Source organism: Rhea americana, unplaced genomic scaffold (genome assembly GCF_003343005.1).
Source record: "Rhea americana isolate MKP2758 unplaced genomic scaffold, rheAme1 scaffold_2, whole genome shotgun sequence".
Classification (NCBI taxonomy): Eukaryota; Metazoa; Chordata; class Aves; order Rheiformes; family Rheidae; genus Rhea; species Rhea americana.
In genome coordinates, this window is record NW_028186149.1 from 17,053,357 (window position 1) to 17,060,033 (window position 6,677).

Sequence of the window (6,677 nt, forward strand, 5' to 3'; positions counted from 1 at the left end):
GCGGGCGCGGGCACCGCGCAGCGCCCGCTCTCGGAGCGCACCTGAGCGGGGGCGCCGCCTCCACGGTTAGCAAGGCTTCAGGACTCCGCGTAACTCGCTGCCCCCGAGCAATTCCGGTCCCGTCAGATCTGCTGTGGGCGTGTAACTGCTCAGCAGCCTCCAAACAGGGGAAGCGCTGATGCTTGTCCCGATTTTGCAACTGCAGTCTTGCCCCATAAGCTTCAGCGAGGCATCGCTTCACTCGCCCTGCTATTCCTGCGCCTAAAGGCGTTCACATATACACACGTGCAAAATCAGGGGCTTCTTACCAGCAGACCAGAAATGTACTGTATGCAACTGCAGCTTCTTCTGCCGGCTTCTTCTGTAAGCTTTATTCTTCATTTTATTCTAAGGTCCTCAGTTGTTGCCAAAAAAGAAAAAAAGCAYAAAAGGGCAATTATTAACTAAAACTGCAACTGCACCACATACAGCTTATCTAGATGAGCCCCATGTACTAGAACTACAACTGGAAGCCTCATGGCAGCACTCTAATCAAGTCTAGTAAGTCTTACCTGGTATTTCACAGATTTTTTTTTTTTTTTCAGGGTGAGGGGGTTGAGCAAGGCACATTTAAACTGAAAATATCTATTTAATATTTTCAAGAGAATTCTCACTGAAAAGTCAGACACTTTAATAAACCAACTTAGTTGGCTTTCTATGTCTTCTTTCTTCCCTTCACAGGAAAAAGGGGGATTTTACTCCTCCCACAGTAGAGAAATACCTTCTGCAAAAARGGAATTTCACTCCTCACACACAACAGAACTACTGTGCTCATGTTTACAATATGTCTTGTCTGGAGGCACAATAATTCAATTGCTTACTTCTGTATTTGAGCAGGTCTAGTGATCTCACTACTATTAACTTAGTCTTATCTTCCTAAAAAGTACTATCTACTATAATAGTGCAGACTTACCAACTCTATTTTTTCTTTATAACTTCTTTGTTAAGAATTGACAGTGTGTTCTGAAAGTGTGTTCTGAAATGTAAAGCCCACGAATGCAGCTCTTGCAACTAGTTTCTTTAATCAGTTGCAACTTCACAAAACTTGTTGTGGGTATATAAAGTGTTTATTAACTTATGCTTTTTCCATCATAGTAACTGTGTTTATAGATGTAGCTTTTTAAAKTATTGATAGGTTGATAGTAGCATACATACATACACACAAAGTTAATGCTTTACTAGCATTAATAATCRGAACTGGAAAAGCTTTTAAACTACTGTGAATGATGTGCAGATGGTGAATACTGCTACTAATCTTATATACAGAAAGATGTTCTTTTCTATCTTTCTACACCATTTCTTCAAGTCTGTGCATTTAGACTTGGCCAATTAYATGCAGGAGGTAGGTCTTTCTATGAAGATAACTGTCCTGACACCTGTATTTATTGATCTCCCTCTAGTGTATTCTTTGTTACTAAGACAAGGCTTCAGCATTTTCCAAGCTTTTCAGCCTAATTGGCTTAGCTAAATATGTATTTAGGGACAATAACATTATCTTGGATAGAAGAAGCCTTCCTATCAAAGCAGTTTTCATAATGCTTTTTTTTCCCCCTAAAGAGAGGGGAATCTTGAGTCATAGAAACAATCCTCATTATCTCAAAGGAAATAAATGAAGACAAAAAGTCATAATGTAGGGTGACATTTTTTTTTCCATAATTAACTTCATTCTTCTTCCTTGAGCTTTGGCACTACTTCATACTAAATAATTTTGTCAACTGATTTACCACTAACTAGATTTACTTCTTTCAGTCAATAACCCTAATTATCCACATGATGGCATTAGCCACTAAGTGAAATAAGGTTTTCCACTTCTAATGACTACACAGAAACCTGCTTTCTTTTTCTATCTCTAGTCTGACTCAGCAACAGCTGAAGTGCATGCACAATAGCTTTCTATCAAGAAGCCCATATCTTTGCCTTAAAGAGAACTTTTTTTAAAAAAATACTCTCTTGCTAATACAAATACCAGAATTAATKTTGGTTGCTAAATATTAATTTGAGTCAGATCTGTACAGGCACTATGATATAATGACCACCTGCCATGTTTCCCAAAGGATCTCTGCTTAATTCAATGCACAGCTGACTTAGCTCAGTTAATAAAAAGCAACTCTAAACAGCTGAGTAACAGCAATTCCTAACTCCTGTGAGTTCATGTAGGAAACACTACCCAGCTATGAGCAAGTTACTTCTGAGTTCCAGTTCTAGGCTAACCAAAAGGTCTAACTATAACATTTAAGATAAGTGTTAAGTAAGGACTCTAGATTTCTAGTGCTAACACTTGGTGATGATTCTGTTGAAAATGTTGAGTTAGGTGCATTAGTTGCTAGAAAAGAAAAATTAGATTTGTCAGTCTGAAGTTTAGCTTTATAGCATTCTAGTGCAAGCCACTCTTGTATTATCTTCCCTGCTTCTGCAGTGCTTTTTAACTTATGTACTGTAGTAAAATGGAAATACTGATTGAAAGGACGCTTGGGACTGAAAATGATTTGGCAAAAAGGAATTTATTCTAAGGTATGAAGATGAGAAATAGATGAGAAGCTTCTTTTAAAATAAATGCTTGCTAAAGTCATAAATCTGGTGAAATACTGTCCTTGTGCACTCTGGTAGTCTGATCAAGTTACCATGGCTCCAGTTCTGTACGCACTGAAAGATTACAAAGCCAGGTCCACTGACCTCAGTGTTAGCTCCCAGATAACCTCATGTTATGTGAAATGATTACCTAGTGTTTGATTCTTCTTCCTTTTTTTCTTTTTAATCAGATGATCATTTTATACAACAGTCACAAGTCCAATCTTGTTTAACATTTGAGCTTAAAGATCTGCCTGGGTAAGACATAGAAGCTATGATTTTAATGAAAAAGGGAAATATCCCTGGTACTCTAACTATTGTTTGATACAATAAAGACGGAGCATCTTAAACTGGAGTGTGGAAAAGGCACCCTTTAAATGTTTACTTTTGAGGGAGAAATATTAAACTGAAAGATGAGTTCCACTTGACAAAACATTACTGAAGTTCCTTTAGCAGGAGATACTCTGAAGTCTTAAATCTCAACATATCTCATTAGTGTTAACTGGCAGTGATTCAGCATACTGGTGTAATATGTTCTCCTTTTAAGTTGAAAATTGGTCCAATAAATTGAATTTATACTTGTTAACTGGTGCAAGAATACCATTCATGTATTGAGTTTAAAATTGTTTGCCAAATCATCACATTCTCTGAAGAGCATTAATATGATATTAATGAAATGCTGTTGGATAAAACACAGTCAAATCTGTCTTACACAATTATGTGCAAAGCTACATTAATTACAATAAAATATTAGTTGGATGTCTTTATAACTACACTCATTGAGTTTTAAATTTTTCATAAAAATTATTAGTATCAGTCTAACTTTACACAGAAGTTGACACAGAGAACAGTTTGTTTGAGGCCAAACAGTAAAAGAGCAGCAGAGCTGAGATTGAAAACCAAAAACATCTCTTCAATCAAAAAATTCTTAATGACACCAGGTTCACATTTGACAGGTCAAACAGATACTGCCAAGCAACTAGAGTAACAAATTACATATGCTAGCATCAGATTTCATCTCTTACCTATATAAATGTTTATATTTCAATCTACTTTACCCTACCTATCAGGCTATTTCAATCTGCTTTGGTATTTGGAAGGAATTTAAAGAAAGATAGGCTAGACGTAATTACTTCTATGCTCTGGTCAATATTATCTCGCAACATTAGACTCTAATGTCCAAGGTCCAAGTGTAAACTCTTGCTGTGTATACAATGTAATACTACATTATAATATTTTTTTTTCTAAAAACACTACTTGTTTTCAGCCACTGCATAATTAAGATCTAACTCACAGAAAAGGATATAGTCTAATCAAATTGCAAAGGTATGGTTTTAAAATAAATAGAAGGAGCTTTCTTTTAAAATCAGGTTTGCATTTCTGAATGAAATTACCCATTAGAAGACAAAGATGGAGACTTGACACCTTTGAAACTTCCTGTTGGTTAAGTAATAATAGTGTTACTTCATAAATTTACYGCTGAGGAGTTGGGGCATTGACAAAAAATTGTGCTATCACTTTAAATTTTATAAACTTGCTTATTTCCTGCATACAGGCCAAAGAAATCTGCTTTTAATTTTAGGCAGAAGTTCAGTTAAGTTCTATGTTGGCTTCTATTGTTGGTATCGGGAACTATTACTGTTATTTAAAAACCAAACAAAAGAGTACTGTCATGCAAGTATTTTAAGTTCCTAAATATTACAGTCATAAACTCTGAAGTAGGCAAGAGCAATGTGACCTGAGTGCGACCAGATATCCAACGATCAGGCTTCCTAAACTGTGCTGAGGCCACTGATGGGATAAACAATTCCCTGTTTTTCCTTTGCAAGAACAAGTGTTTTGTAATACTGCATGGCAGAACCAGAACGGGGGCGAGGAGGAATGCTAGGAAGGCATATATCAAGAGACTGAGGAATTCTGGTATTTATATGCTTGAGAAAGTTGGAAAACTATTTCCTGCTAATGACACTGATATGGTATCCACTCTTATTTTGAAGCAACTGTTAATCCTTTCCTGTTGTGGTGTTTAATATCATACACAGAAAAACTGCAAGCTGAACATGAAATGCGACTGTGAAGTGCACCATTTAAATGCCAGTATAGCAAACACTATGCACAACTGCTGCAGGCTGTGGCCTACACAATATCTGTAATGCTAAATAGTAGCACCTAAGCCCTGATGTTTTGCTGGCGTGGTTCCCATATGCAAAAWGCAGGCTCAGTTTACCTCTGCTCAATTAATGCAGGCCCAAAGGCTCTAAGTGATGTGCCTGCATATTAGGTGATATTGATGGAGGAAGATTGAGGCAGCCTGTTCTGCTTTCCTGGTTAAGCTTGGTATGTATTTATTCAGCCTGCTTTGTAACAGTAAGATTTTTCAAAATGAACTGAAGGCCAATGAGATGATACTGCTCTAACAATAAAGTGGCTACATAGTATTTAATGAACATCAGTCCTGTAGTGGATCAAGTCCTTCATGGAGATCGATGGCTATTTTAGCTGCTGTAACAAAAGTTTGTCAAAATAGTGTTTCACGATTTGGAATTAGGAGCCTGTATGTTAGTTTGGTTTCCTAATGATTTTTGTTTTCAAAAATTTAAAAATCCTTTCTCATAAATTTGGATGCATTTCAAAATATGCCTTAATGTATAGCACAGTGGAAATGTGTGCAGCACAAACCTAGTAACTTGGAGAAATGAAACATCCACATTGGTAAACTTCAGTGGCCACGGTAAAATTGCCTTGAGTAATAATCCTTCTGGTTTTCCTTGCTTTTGACAATGTATTCAGCTTGCGCTTTAGGAAAAGTACTCATGAAAATGGCCTAGTTATGTAGGCATTACTAGCTCTTCTTCTCTTAGAACTGTTCACTCCATGTGTAGCCCATGAGATTTCTAAATCCTGCCCTGCTCGCAGTACGCAATAGCAAGCCTGGAGGAAGAGACACTTGTGCAAGATCTTGTGGTAAAGAAATTGCAAAGTCACTTCTGGATACTGAAGCCTGTTGAGGACCACAGCAAAGAGATGGTCCAGCTTCCTATCAATTATGTACATCTATTTAGTTCCTAATCCTTCTGTACCTATTGGCACTTCATGTATTTCCCACCCCTATGCTGTATCTCCTCTACTAACACATCTCCAGTTGAGAGATTAACAAACCGATAAATTGTGCTTCTGGCACATGCAAGTCTGTTCTGTGCACAAAAGCACATAGGCTAAGGAATAAGGAGACCAGGAAGAACATGAAAGAAGGGAGAATCTCTCTAGGCCCCAAGGAAACATCCATGTAGAATAATCCAGTCTGAAAGCAACAGATTCAGCTCGTATCGGGATGAGTCTTGCTGAGGCGAACCGCTCAGTGGGGRAGCTTTTCCTAGAGATTTTCCCTCAGTCTCTCTTAGGATCTTAACAGTGTAGGGATTCATAAAAGCCTACATGTAAGGCTTACAAGCCATGTAAGCCGTTCACTTACACAGACATGAAAACTTTCTCAACATCAAAAATGTGAACTGTAATGAGGGACAAACAGATTTCTTAAAACATTTGGAGGGAGGGGTGGGTGAAAGCAGAAAGATTATCTATCAAAATAGATAACAAATACAGTGGGAGGTGAGCAGAAATGCTTCTATAAACATTAATGCTTCTGGACTGCCTTAAATACATTTTAATTGGATGAACGTGTCACAGCAAGCAATGCAATTATAAGGATATGCATGTGGTAACTGGGAGTGCAGAGTTGTATCTAAATTCTCTTTTGCAGACTTAATTTGATGCAATATACTACCTTTTCAAAAAATAAACAGTATAACCTAGTGACTGTAAACTGAGAAGCATTTTTTTTTAACGTAGGTCTAGGCAATAAAAATAGACTGACCTTCTGAGGCTGCAGGGCTGACCTTTTCAGCGGGATGCAGTTAAGGGTTTTGGTGGTGAGAGGCTTACAGCAACTSTGACAGGTATTGCGTTGTTACAGCGAGGCTAGGCAATGGCAAGGGCTGGCGGGGGGCAGTGTTTCAGCTGACAGCGTTCCTCACAATAATGGGGATCTTTTTGCTTTTTTTTTTTTTTTT

At 37.7% G+C, this 6,677-nt stretch overlaps 1 protein-coding gene across 2 annotated transcripts in view; it reads right to left on the reverse strand.

The window, feature by feature from the left end:
• FRRS1 (ferric chelate reductase 1) overlaps window positions 1-6,671 on the reverse strand; it is a 166,383-nt gene extending 159,712 nt beyond the window's left edge. The window contains exons 1-2 of one of the 2 annotated variants that reach the window (XM_085303640.1): window positions 6,482-6,671; window positions 309-387 (exon numbers count right to left, since the gene is read on the reverse strand). The gene's annotated coding sequence lies outside the window, so the exon portion shown is untranslated. Of the gene's footprint in view, window positions 1-41; window positions 388-6,481 lie in introns of both variants that reach the window. The other variant, XM_085303639.1, reaches the window with a different exon arrangement.
• Window positions 6,672-6,677: the final 6 nt, after the last annotated feature.